General features: G+C 38.3%; 1 pseudogene across 1 annotated transcript; it reads left to right on the top strand.

Moving 5' to 3' along the window:
- Positions 1–803: 803 nt before the first annotated feature.
- On the top strand, positions 804–2402 carry LOC100596763 (annotated as a pseudogene). The gene has a single exon (XR_004033282.1). The product of XR_004033282.1 is annotated as a Y-box-binding protein 2 pseudogene (transcript).
- The last annotated feature ends 11744 nt before the right edge of the window (positions 2403–14146 follow it).

Consider the following 14146-nt stretch of genomic DNA (forward strand, 5'->3'; position numbering starts at 1 on the left):
TGAAGGACAGAGTTGTGTCCAGTTTTTGGCTACTATATATAAAGCTTCTATGAACATTTGTTTATAAATTTTGGTGTTAATATAGGTTGTTATTTCTCTGAGATAAATATCCAAGACTGCAATTTCTGGAATATATGGTAACAATATGTTTGGTTTTAAGATAATTACCCAATAATTTGTTAATGCTTCTGCCATTTTACATTCTTACTTGCAACGTATGAGAGATCCAGTTTCTCTGCATTCTTGCTAGCATTTGGTATTATTATTTATTTGTTTATGCTTACATTTTAACCATTCTGAAAAGTGTGTCATAATATCTCATTTTGATTTAATTTGCATTGCTCTACTAGCTAGTGTGTTCAATATATTTTTTGTATGCTTATTTGTTACACATATTGCATGTTTAGTGGAAAATCTATTCATGTCTTTTGCCCATTTTTGATTTTTCTGTTGTACTACTGCAGAGTTTTCAGAGTTCTGAGTTATATTCTAGATGTAAATTATTTGTCAGATATGTGGCTTGCAAATATTTTCTCCCAATCTTCAGCCTTTCCATTATTTACATATTAACTTTTTTTTTGGCAAAGTTCAATTTATCTACTTTTTTTCTTTAATAGATTAGGAAAAGTCTTCATCTTGCTCTAGGTCCCAAGTCCCAAGCCCCAAGCATTTTCTCTTCTAATTTTTTCTAAAAGTTTTTATAGTTTTACATTTAAATCTATAATCCACTTGAGTTAGTTTTTTATGAATTGTGAGTTTTAAGTTAAGTTGGGGGTTTCGCATTGGCCTCGGCTCCGGGCCCGCTGCCGGCGTGCGGGCGAGGCTCAGGGCGCGAGGACCTAGCAGGACGGAGGGTTCGCGAGCCGGAGGGAGGGGCTGGGGCGGTGGCGGCGGCGGGGGCCGGTCCTGGACCCGGCAGGATGAGCGAGGTGGAGGCGGCAGCGGTGGCTACAGCGGTCCCCGCGGCGACGGTGCCCGCGACGGCGGCAGGAGTGGTAGTGGTGGTGGTACCGGTGCCCGCAGGGGAGCCGCAGAAAGCAGGCGGCGCGGCGGGCGGCGGGGGCGGAGCCGCCTCGGGCCCCGCTGCTGGGACCCCCTCGGCGCCGGGCCCCCGCACCCCTGGCAACCTGGCGACCGCGGCCTCGGGAACCCCCGCCCCCCCCGCCCGGAGTCAGGCGGACAAGCCGGTGCTGGCAGTCCAAGTCCTGGGCACTGTCAAATGGTTCAGCGTCCGGAATGGTTACGGATTCATCAACAGGAATGACACCAAGGAAGATGTCTTTGTTCACCAGACAGCTATTAAAAGAAACAACCCCAGGAAGTTTCTGCGCAGCGTTGGAGATGGGGAGACTGTGGAATTTGATGTAGAAGGAGAGAAGGGCGCAGAAGCCGCTAATGTAACTGGGCCCCGGGGGGTGCCTGTGAAGGGCAGCCGTTATGCCCCCAACCGACGTAGGTTCCGCCGATTCATCCCCCGGCCTCCCTCAGTTGCCCCACCACCCATGGTGGCAGAGATCCCCTCGCGGGGGACAGGACCTGGCAATGAAGGGGAGCAGGCTGAAGACTCTGGGCAGCGGCCCAGACGACGGCGCCCCCCACCCTTCTACGGCGGTTTGTGCGAGGCCCCCGGCCTCCCAACCAGCAGCAGCCTATAGAGGGCACTGACCGGGTAGAACCCAAAGAGACAGCCCCATTGGAGGGGCACCAACAGCAGGGAGATGAGCGGGTCCCCCCGCCCAGATTCCGGCCCAGGTACCGAAGGCCTTTCCGCCCCAGGCCACCCCAGCAGCCTACCACAGAAGTTGGGGACTGTGAGACCAAGCCCAACCAAGGTCCCGCTGATGGTTCCCGGCCTGAGCCCCAGCGCCCACGAAACCGCCCCTACTACTTCCAGCAGAGACGGCAGCAGGCCCCTGGCCCCCGGCAGCCCGCAGCCCCTGAGGCCTCAGCCCCTGTCAACAGTGGGGACCCCACCACCACCATCCTGGAGTGATTCCAACTCAAAGGACACCCAGAGCTGCCATCTGGTATCTGCCAGTTTTTCCAACTGACCTGTACCCTACCCAGTACCTTGCTCTCCCTTTCCCATAATTCATGGCATCAAAACACCAGCTTTTCACCTTTGCCTTGAGACTCAGGAGGGCCAAAGCAACAGCCTTTTGTTTTTTCTTTTTTCTTCCCTCCTCTTATCAAGGGTTGAAGGAAGGGAGCTTACTGTTCAGACAGCAACTCCCTCCTGTAACTCAGGCTGAGAAGGAACCAGCCAGCTCTTACCTCCTCCTGGTTGTTTTTCTTCCCCCGACCCCAAGTTTATTTTTGTTTTCCCCCAGCCCCCTACCTCTGAAGCCATTTTATGATCTGTCATGTGCCACCTGAGCCTCCATTAAAAACAAAAACAGGTAAAAAAAAAAAAAAAAGTTGAGGGTTTCATTTGTTTTGTTTGTTTTTTGCTTATGGATGTCCAGTTACACCACCACTATTCATGGAAAATATTACCCTTCCTTTAATAAATGGCTTTGCAATAATTAGGAAGCTTTTGCTATCAAATGTAAATATAGACATTTACACTTTGTGTTATGGAAATCAGGCTATGTTTGATTTGTATGCTTTTTTTTTTTTTCAAATCTTTACCATTCTGGAATTACTTTTTTAATGGAAAAAAATTTTAAAGTATCTCAAAAATAAAGGCAGAATTTAGGAGATACTGTAAAGATACTGTTCATTAACTAAATTCTGACCCTTTAGATATGCTTCAATCAGCGACTGTTATAATTTAAATCTAAAATTTAGATGAACAAAAATACTTTGCTATTCAAGCTGATTTGATCCAAAAGCTTTGAGACAGAACATTTGTAAAATATTAATATGGTTAAAGTAACACAATTCCACTCACTCAAATTTAATTTTTTTTTTTTTTTTTTTTTGAGAGGGAGTGCAGTGGCACAATCTCAGCTCACTGCAAGCTCCGCCTCCTGGGTTCACGCCATTCTCCTCCCTCAGCCTCCCAAGTAGCTGGGACCACAGGCACCCGCCACCTCGCCCAGCTAATTTTTTGTATTTTTTTTTTTGGTAGAGACGGGGTTTCACTGTGTTAGCCAGGATGGTCTCGATCTCCTGACCTCGTGATCTGCCCGCCTCGGCCTCCCAAAGTGAAATTTCATATTTTAACTCAGGCATTGCTTCACTGTTTTTTAGAAAATTCTTAAATAAATATGCATTTCCCCAAAATATTTCATTGATAAAAAGAAAGCAACTTGTGAAGCTTTGAGATTAGTGCCTGAAGCCTAAACAGCAACCATTAAATTAGACAAAAGGCATATAAAGATTAAGAATTGAATGTATCATTAGGATGCTGGTAGCAATGAGGAACTAAAATATTACGTGAAGCTACATATTCTATGCTTCTTTCTTTTTAATGAAATATACTTACATTTCCATTACCCTCTTAGACTCCAATTAATCCAACACAAATCCTCTCCAAAAATACCTATGTGAATTTTTCTTATGTGTTTAGTTTACTCCCACAATAACATCTAATTATATGAAACTTCAAATGAATAAGGGGAGGCTATTATCTAACAAATACCTTAAAGGAGGAAACTGCTTTTCAAATTAGTTTTGAAACACTGCCGGCATTTTTTTCTATTACCCCTAAATGAAACTGCTAACCTTAAGAGTATTTATGGGACCAGATTTTTAATTATATTTGCAAGCTAGAGGGGTCTGGCAATACAGTCATTTAAAGGAATTAATGTTTATTCGTGTTTACTACATTTTACCTACCAAAAGTTATAAAATATTTTTTTAAATTCCACTTAATTTTTGCACATTTAATAACTAAAATGGTAACATCTGCTCATCTTCTGAACTAGTAAGGTTTGAAGGTTTTCATATGCATATCTAATATTCAGTAAAGTGTGAATTACTACAATTTTTCAAGAATTCTACAATTTAACATTATATGAATAAGAAACTGAGGCAAAGAATATTTGTGGATTGTCCAATGTAAAACAACTTGTATCTATAACAAACCTAATGCGGAAATGGAAAGCTAACTGAATACAGCCCCACAAATGAGGCAGCCCCTGGGTCTATTTTTTTCAAAATGTTTGATAATTCTCCCTCCATTTGAAGGCCAATGAAGTTGTTTAAAATGGTAATGTTCTAGAAAAGACTATTTCTGACATTTTCAACACTACATCAAACTCAGAATGCCTAAAATCGTCCCAAGCACTTCTTCTTCCTCCACTATTCCTCTTTTCCAACTTGATAGACACCTCACACTTCCTGACATTTCCAGTTTTTTCCTATCTATTATGAGATAGGAAAATACATAGGTTAGTCCTCCCCACTGAACAACATTTCAGTGCTGTTCTATCATGTTTTGTAACCTCTTTTCAAAAAATATTCTGTCTTCAATCTCCACACCTGAACACCTCTCCTTAGACCTTCAACAGAGTACAACTCTCTTTTGAGATGAAAGAAGGTCATTAAATGTAAACCTCTTCAAATCTCCCTCCCTACCGCATCCTTCTACCTCATTTAAGTTCAAGCCCTAACCCTGGAAAAGAGGGCTCGATCTGGTGCACATGCCGGTAATACCAAAATCTGCTAATGAAACTTGTTCAACAACTCTTTTTTAAAAAATTCTTCAATACTACAACATCTTTCTTACTAATTAACCTTTCTCCCTCATTTTTTTTTAAAGGAGAATAAAATTCAGTCTGGTATTTTATTTATTTATTTATTTATTTTTTTAAGATGGAGTCTGGCTCTGTTGCCCAGGCTGGAGTGCAATGGCGCGATCTTGGCTCACTGCAATATCTGCCTCCAGGGTTCAAGCTATTCTCCCACCTTAGCCTTCTGAATAGCTGGGATTACAGGTGCCTGCCATCATGCCCAGCTAATTTTTGTATTTTAGTAGAGATGGGGTTTCACCACGTTGGCCAGGCTGGTCTTGAACTCTGACCTCAGGTGATCCACCCACCTCAGCCTCCTAAAGGGTTGAGATTACAGGCATGAGCCACCATTCCTGGCCTCAATCTGTTATTTTAGATGTGACCTTAGGAGTAATTTCCCTTATATGTAGCCAAATTTCTCAAAAAAGTGGCAGACTATTCTGTATTTTTTTTTTATTTTTACTTTTTAATCATTTTGCCTATGCATTCATTGAGCACTTGTCTGTTCTGACTTCCCTTCTCTGAGGCATAGGATGATACTAATGAATATATCTATTTTGAAATTATGCCTTTTCTTGGCCTCCAAAGCAAACTTTTAATAATGGAGTCTATTTTGTCTTCCACCAATATCCAGCCACCTCTATTCTTTTTCTCATAAAGTTTCTGCTTCCCTTTATTCACCATTTAAAAATTCAATTGTTTTTAGGTTTGTCCCCTTGTCTTTCTTCAGTTTTAATACTGAGCATTGGCTCAGAATTATCTCCTACCTTTATTCAATAGTCTTTCATGAACCTTACAAACCACATGGTTCCCCCCCATAAACCTCTATTATAGTATTTGATATCCTTTATTGAAATGATTTGCTTTTTTGTCTATTATTCTATTATTCCCCTATTTGTCTATACATTTTTTGTCTATTATTATTCCCATAAAACCGTGGAGTGTTTAGATACAGGGACCATGTCCTCTTCATCTTTGAGCACCTCATGTGCAGCATAGAGTCTCAATCTACTGTATCTATTGTATGATTGAGTAAATACAGATCTACTCAATCTATTGTATGCACTCAAGTATTCATTGATTGAATAAATGAGTAAACATACCTTTTGACCTAAAGTAGATTACTCTTTTCTTGTGACAGAAATTCTCATGTTTATCAGACAACGAAGTACGAGCAAGATCAGTTGCTGATGTTAGCCTTCTCTTTTCAAGATTCCGAACAGCTTATCTTCTTTCTGACACATTAATTATTTGCATATATTTATAATGTTGCATGACTCTCTTTTATATTTATTTTTACTTTTCTCCAATTTTGCCTTAAATTTATTGAGTTCCAGAAAATCGCTCTGTTTCTTATTTTAAAACTGATGGGTATTTGTGAATTTTGATCAGTGTGGCTCTCAGCAGATGAGCTTATTTTTAAATCCCTGGTGGCCCTTATGCATTAAAATAGCAAGTAAATGAAAAAAAGGCAGAGTTTTAAATGAGCTTTCTGAATTCAAGTCGATTCACTTGCACGTTTGGAATCGTATAGCTAATTCATTCACTCAAGCTACTCATGCTACTCAAAATCTAACGTCCTTATATCCCATAAGTGAATAATCACTTTCACTGTCCTCTCCTTGCTGGAGAGATGGGAAGAGTAACTTACTAATTAATGACCTCGTAATATCCTCCAGTTTGAATGGCCTCTTAAATTTGCAGTGAATTCAGATTCATAGTCTTCTGAGCTAGTTTAGTCTCCTTTTGATGATTCAGTTTCTTCCAGGTGATTGCTCAGGTTTCCTATACTGCCTGTTCACCTTCTGGATGGCTTACTGAGTGGTTAGGATAGGGGAGAAGGCACCACAATTCTGGCTGAAGAGTAATTCCTGTAGTCTGTGATGTCCTTTGCTGCTCTGGTCCCTGGATTTATGACCACTAATTTGCAACCTGTTCAATCTAGTCCTTTGGGCATTGAATAGTACCCATTGCCATAGTCTGATCAGAAATTTGCACCAGTATCAAAGAATCCACTCTCCCTATCTCTTTGTTCCATACCAGGCCACTGCTTGTGGTCCTGCCTTCTCTGCCCTTCCATAATCCCTCATTGTGACTTATTGGAATTTTTGGAATGCATGCATGCCCTCTGTGGAACTTGCTGAGCCAGGAGTGTTCTGTAAGGCTGTTAATTAGGACACATTTCCTAGCAAATTGTGTACTCTCTCTCCAAGGACATATTGGGTATGACTTAAAGGCTTGGAGTCTTTCCAAGCTATTCTTCCCAATCTAAGCATGCCCTTACTCATCACTGGCCAATTTATTGGAATTTTTAAATATTTTCTCTCTCCTTGAGGTTCCATGGCAAGACAGAGAAACAGAGAAAGAAACACAAAGATGGGTACGTCTGTCTCTTGCCTTTACTGTAGTCCCCTGCCCTAGAAATCTTCTGCTTTATTCACTTCCTCCTTCTCCTGGAGAAGACTTCTGTTCCATAAAACACCAAGGTAAAACCCTGCAGTTCTGGCCCCTAGTATGTCTGTGGCATGCCAAAGAATTTAGAAACACCTCTTTCATCTTAATGATTCTCTTAAAACAATATCATTGCTATGTTCATACAAGAAGTGTTTGTGACATATATGTGAATAATTGCATTTTAGTTCTAGCTGGTATCAAATACCTGTTGATAGGTCAGTATGGAGATATAAGGCAAAAAGACATAGAAGATCCTGAAATAAATGAATAAACATTTGCAAATACATTTAACCACTACACACATTTTAATAGTTTTTATATCCTTGTCATGGACATCATAGTACCCTCAAGACAAATGTACTCATTCTAACTAGGTGCTGGAAATATTGCCTCTTAATGGCACTGCATCCCTCTCCATTGACTGACCTTGGCAAAGAGGAGCTGTCTCATCTGAAGTTGTGTCCCTTCTTTGAGGCAGGCCTATTTTCAATAACTGGTTGATGAAGGGTACAAAGGCTAAATCTTTTGACTTCAGAACAACTCTGAATCTCAGCAGCAGCTACCATACAATCTGCTGAAGCTTTGGAGGGAAATATATCTCAGTTCAACCTCTCCCCCTGTGAAAGTCAGCTCCTTCTATTTCCTTATAGGTGTTGTCCTGAGAGCTCTCCTCAATCAATCTTCTGCAAGTAAATCTCTCTTTAAGACTCTTTTTTAGAAAATCTGACCTCTGATAATTGAATGGAGATTTTGGAGCCAGATGCCCTACTCTGTGAAAACTGCATTATAGTACAAGATTCCCCTCTAAGCAATTGTATTTTCCTCACTCACTCACATACATTTTTCTCCACAGCTCTCCTCAGCAATCACCTCATGCATACAAATCTTCATCAGAGTCCGCTTCTTATGGAAACTCATCTATGATAATCCATCACTATTTTAGGAATAGTAAAGGGAACAAAATATTGTGCAGGTGAAAAACTAAGATAGCAATCCCTTAAATTTTCACAGTAATTTTATATTTTGCCAAGCAAAGTGATATTATAATCTTTGATTTGATGTACTTGAGTAAAATAGTAGGAAAGGGATAACATTGAAAGAAACCAAGTAGCAGTATTTACTGAGGATTAACCTTTAAACCTATAATGCTGACTTGAATTTCTGTATATTAACCTATACTTCTGATACTGACAGCAGGCAGCCAAATGGCTAGGCAAATAAAGATGGGTCCCTGGTGAAACCTCACCTTAAAGACAAAAAACAGTCCGAAGGCTGAAAGACCTAACTGCTAATCCTGCATGAAACCCACAACCCAGAGTGAGAACTTCTGTTACTGTTTGCCCACCCTTTCCTGATTTATTCTTTCTAAATAATGCCTTTTAACCAAACGAATGTTGCCTTTTCCAATACTGTTATACTACAGCTTGCTCCTTCCCTATTCTGAGCCCATAAAAGCCCTAGACTCAGCCACATTGAGAGGACTTTTTCTGCCTTCTGGTAGGGGGACCAACCCTGCATCCCCTTTCTGTGGAAAGCTGTTTCATCATTCCATAAAACTCCCCAACTTGCTCACTCTTTGATTGTCAGCATATCCTCATTCTTCTTGGATGCTGGACAAGAACTTGGGACCCACCAAGAGCAGATACCCAGAAAGTCTGCCTTGCAGGCCTTCTGCCCTCATTGGCAGAGGGCAGCCACCACTCACAAAAGGGCCAGGGGCCGACTGAATGGCCAACCAGATCCTGCACTCACTTGCTCACATGCTCCTTCCTGCAAGGGGTTGAGTGTAGCAGGCCAAGTAGACATGGCAACCCTGCTGTGAGTCCAGTAAAGGGACCAAGAGAAAATTCCTGTCACTTTCTCTAGTGGTCTAAGAAAGGTTTTGATCTTACTACCATGGAAATAAATAGTAAACAGGCCCAATGAGAATTCAATCTTCCTATATCTTGCAAATAATTTATATGACCACATTAAACACATTGAAAATCACAAAGAAAGAGAAGTACATCTTTGAAAGTATGTGAAACAAGATTCAGAAGAAAACATTTCATATTCTCTAGCACAGGGGTCCCAACCCCTGGTCTACAGACCAGTACCAGTCTGTGTCTTGTTAGGAACCAGATCGCACAGCAGGGGATGAATGGTGGGTGAGTGAGTGAAGTTTCAACTGTATTTACAGCCTCCCCTCATTGCTCAATTACCACCTGAGCTCTGCCTCCTGTCAGACCAGTGGCAGCATTAGATTCTCATAGGAGAATGAACCCTATTTTGAACTGCACATGTGAGGGATCTAGGTTGTGTGCTCCTTATGATAATCTAACTAATGCCTGTTGATCTGAGGTGGAACAGTTTCATCCTGAAACCATCCCCAACCCACCATCTGTGGAAAAACTGTCTTCTATGAAACCAGTCCCTGGTGCCAAAAAAGGCTGGGGACCACTTCTCTAGAATATAAGAATATCTAGCTTCTGTAAATTAGTAGCAAAAAGTCATGAGGAGATAAAGCCTGAGAAACAAACAGGCATCGGGGAGCAATGAAATAAGTATGCATGAAGTAAAATGTGTAAAGAAATTAAAGCAAATTTAGAGCATCCACACTGGCAGCAGTAAAAGGCTGATATAATAAAGCAAAAAATAAAAGTTGCACATGGGAGACGAACTCAGGAGCTTTTCCTGTATTAAAATGGAAAAATAAGTGAAAATAACTAATATGAAGGGAAAACTAAAGAATCAAGTGAAAGATCATTTGCAATGCTCTGTGTAGAAAAATGGTAAAAAATATAATGAGTGATAGAACAAATAATCCTTTTGTGTACTAAAGAAAGTCTTTATATGAAGTACTTATGGGACAACAAAATCAATTTTAAAAAACACATAAGGATTTATCATTGCAATTTTTGATAATTATAAGGAGTGGGGAACAATCAGATTAGAGTTCTTGATGAAACACTCTTTTTTAAAAGTGACCTTTAAAACATTTAACAATCTATGTTGGCTAATATTTGCAAAGATATTCCTGTATATGTTGGTTTTGGAAAACAAATGAGCACACAACTCCTTATTTCAAAAGTTTTATTTCAATGTGCTTCACTATTCGCAAATATGAAACTTAACTATAGAAGAAAGACATAGAAGGCAATAATATATAATATCACTTAAAACACACTGGGGTTATAGTTAAATAATTCCTTTAAATCAGGTTATAAAAACAAAACTGAAGGTTTAAATATACTTTATGTAAAAGGATATATATTAAATAATTATGCAACAATAACCCACAACAATTCTTTATTGAATTACTATACTATCCAAGCATAATTGATATGCATCTTATATAACTTTCATCATGATATTACCATGTATATATTTATATTTGACAGGTGAGTAAATAAAACAATTTTTTTTTCTTTTTTCTTAATGATGACAAAGTAAAAAAATAAGGAAAGGTTTTAAATCATCGGTCACCTGACAATAAATTTGACAACTAATTTATTCATCTGCTCAATGGAACATATACTAATATCTATATACGTTGTTTTTTTTTTAAAAAAAAAGATCTTCAGATATGAGGAATTAAAAAACATAATTCCCCTCCCCACACTTACTGGAGGGGTTTTTAAATTAGTTATTGTTAATATTCCCACTGTTTCTAATTTTCCTAATGACACAATCTTACATAATTTTAAATTTGCCATCTTTTCTTTTTTTTTTTTTGAGATGGAGTCTTTCTCTGTCCCCCAGGCTGGAGTGCAGTGGCGTGATCTCGGCTCACTGCAAGCTCCGCCTCCCGGGTTCACGCCATTCTCCTGCCTCAGCCTCCCGAGTAGCTGGGACTACAGGCGCCCACCAACACGCCCGGCTAATTTTTTGTATTTTTAGTAGAGACGGGGTTTCACCGTGTTAGCCAGGATGGTCTCGATCTCCTGACCTTGTGATCCGCCCGCCCTGGCCTCCCAAAGTGCTGGGATTACAAGCTTGAGCCACCGCGCCCGGCCTAAATTTGCCATCTTTTCATTCTCCTATATAATTTGTCTTAATTTCTTTCTGTTTGGAGCTTTTTATTCTTTCCCTTTTTGACTTTTTTCAATAATGGCCAATACCATTATTTTTCCAAGGCCTACTGGCTTATTCTTTGTTTTTTGTTTTTTGTTTTTAAATTTTTTTCTATTTAATAGAGATGAGGTCTTACTATGTTGCTCACATTGGTCTTGAACTTCTGGACTCATGCAATCTGATCTCCCACTTCTGCCTCCTAAAGTGCTGGGATTATAGGTGTGAGTCACTGTCTGGCCTCACTGGCTTATTCTTAACTAATTAGAATAGAGCCATAGATGCGTATATCTCCTTGGTTATTTTGTCTCCACATGCTTCTATATATTCCATGTATCCCATAAATAGATGATGAGAACATCTTTTCCAGCACAATATCCACCCGACATGCTGTTTTATATTTTATAATCTCCCTTAGTTGGCCTTCAAGGCTGTGATCCATTGGCCTCCTAACCCAATTTAACATCATACTCCTTGCTAGATCTAAGACTGAAAGTAGTGACATACAAGGTAAAATGCATGCACATTGAAAGTAGATAGACTAGAGTTAGAATTCAGGATTCACCATTTACCAGCTGTGAGACATTGAGGTCATTTGAATATTTTCCTCTTTAAGTAATCATATGTTTAATAATAAAAGTAGAATCCACATTGCAAATTTTTTTGTGATGACTACATTTCATACCTTTTTGAAATCAGTTATCCTGTTGTGAGGGCTCAAAAAATGCTAATCAATGTCCAAATTGAATGCATAGTTCAGTTGTGAAAGGTTTGTTCTTGAAATAATATATTCTCTCTTTCTCTCTCTCTCTTTTTTCTGTGTGTGTGTCCGTGTCAGAGGTGGGGTGGGATGAGGTTGTGTGTGAGATTCCCAACTCAGAAGGTGGGGGCTTAAAGTATTTCAAAAATTGTAGGCTGTGTATTAAAATATTTATGAGGATTGTTAAATTACTACTTTTATGATAATAGTTGTGTTAATTTTATAATGGTATTCAACATATAATGTATGATTTTTGTTGTATTTCTTGTTTTTTTATCTCACATGTTTAGATGCTACTAAATAAATAAATAAATGTTCAAAACTTAAATTTTAAAAGAAAATATTTGTTGGTACTTTTGTTGTTACTATTGCCTTGGCTTTTGACATTAAGTTACTGTTGGGAAAGAAAGAACGTTTACACTACCCTTGATGTAACACATTTATAAGAAAGTAACAGTTAAATCTATAAAACTTATTTAAAAGCTATTGGTCAGGGCACAGTTTCATTTTAAAGTTGTCATTTAAAAATACTCAAATACACATAATAAAAGTTGACATTTCATAGTATTATCTACTATTCAAAAAGAATTCTTATTATTTTTCACTATTGATGTCATGTTGAAAGATAATAAGATTTTAAAATTCTGAACTTTACATGAAAATAGGAACATTTCCTATTGTGTATTAAATGTTAAGCAGTAGTCTTCTTTAAGAGAACGAGGGGAATTGGAACACATTTTCAATAGACCCCTACCCTCTGCATCACGAAATATAGAAATAGTGTAAAATTTGTATTGTGTTAACTAAGTAATGCATGAAGAGAAATTCAGTATGAATAAATAAATCTGTAAGAGAAAATCCTGGAGTGTGCACTTCTTTGCAGAGGTCCTTATGGTATATAGATAGGTAGGTAGCTAGACAAACCAGTGGAAAGATAGAGACTATTACTAGCAACACTGCTAATTTCCCTATTGTTTGCCATCGGGATCTTTGGTATTCAGTGAGTAGAATTTTTAATCTTTACTTTGGGAAGAAAAAACAGGAGGCAGGCTTCTCTAAATTAACAGAGTACTATGACAAGACCTTATTTTTAAAAGTCTCATGTATTTAACACTATTTAAATACTACTTTGTGTTTTAATTACTTACTTTGCGTTTTAAACAATTTTTTCTGTTACTTAGATGAGATTTAGAAATGTCAAAAATCAAGAAAATAGGAAAGAGAAAATTATTCATAACATCAACATCAAAACCATTTTAAAAGAATGTGTCTAATTTTCTTTTTGATACATGGTGATTAAGAAGTTTTAAAAAATGATAAAAATGTTGCCTCTCCTGAAGGAAAAGATGGATATTTTGGGGATATTAAATTTGTCGCAATGCAAAGCTGTATTGCCTTTAAAAGAGCCATTTCTCTAATAAATCAGGAACAGTATTTTAATTACGTATGGCATTTATTTCAGCATTCCAATCAGTGCAATTCATTGGGCCGCTTTCTTTTGTCAGGCCTAACACACAGAGAGATGAAAATTTATCCTGAAAACTCAAAAATCTCACAATTTTTAAAAGAGATATAGAAATATATCAAAATAATATTTCAGATATTATTGGAACTTTTGACAGTCATCATGTATGAAACCACAAAAAAGCCTTAATAAATTTATAAAAATATAAACTCATTCTCTTATGGAAATTCAATAAAATTATAAATGAATAATAAAATGTCAGGCAATAGACCTTGTACTTGGAAAATTATAAACTCCCTTCAAACAATTATGGGTTAAATTAAAATTTCAGAATCTAGAAAATAAACTACATATCAGAACCTATCATATATAACTATCAAAGAGCTCTGAGGTAAAGTCATTATATCAAGCTTTCATAGTACTTGATGAAAAAGAAATAAAACTAAATGAAACACTTCTATAATTAGCTATCATGGCTCCACTTGTATTACACAAACTCTTTTCTTGAGAACAACTATAAAACAAGATAACATACCAGGAAAATAAAAATCCCAACTGTTTGAAGGCATGAGAAAGTGAGCAATAAATTCAGGACTTGAAGGGGCTAGAAGAAATATTCTTTCCCTGAATCTTTTCTTCTCTAAGGTCATTTCTTGATTCCTGATGCAAAAATTTGCAGCCCGGTCAAATGCAACAACCTAGAGGTTTTGCAAAAGTATCAAAGGTCTGGGAAGATGA

This window comes from Nomascus leucogenys, chromosome 14 (assembly GCF_006542625.1).
Source record: "Nomascus leucogenys isolate Asia chromosome 14, Asia_NLE_v1, whole genome shotgun sequence".
Taxonomy (NCBI): domain Eukaryota; kingdom Metazoa; phylum Chordata; class Mammalia; order Primates; family Hylobatidae; genus Nomascus; species Nomascus leucogenys.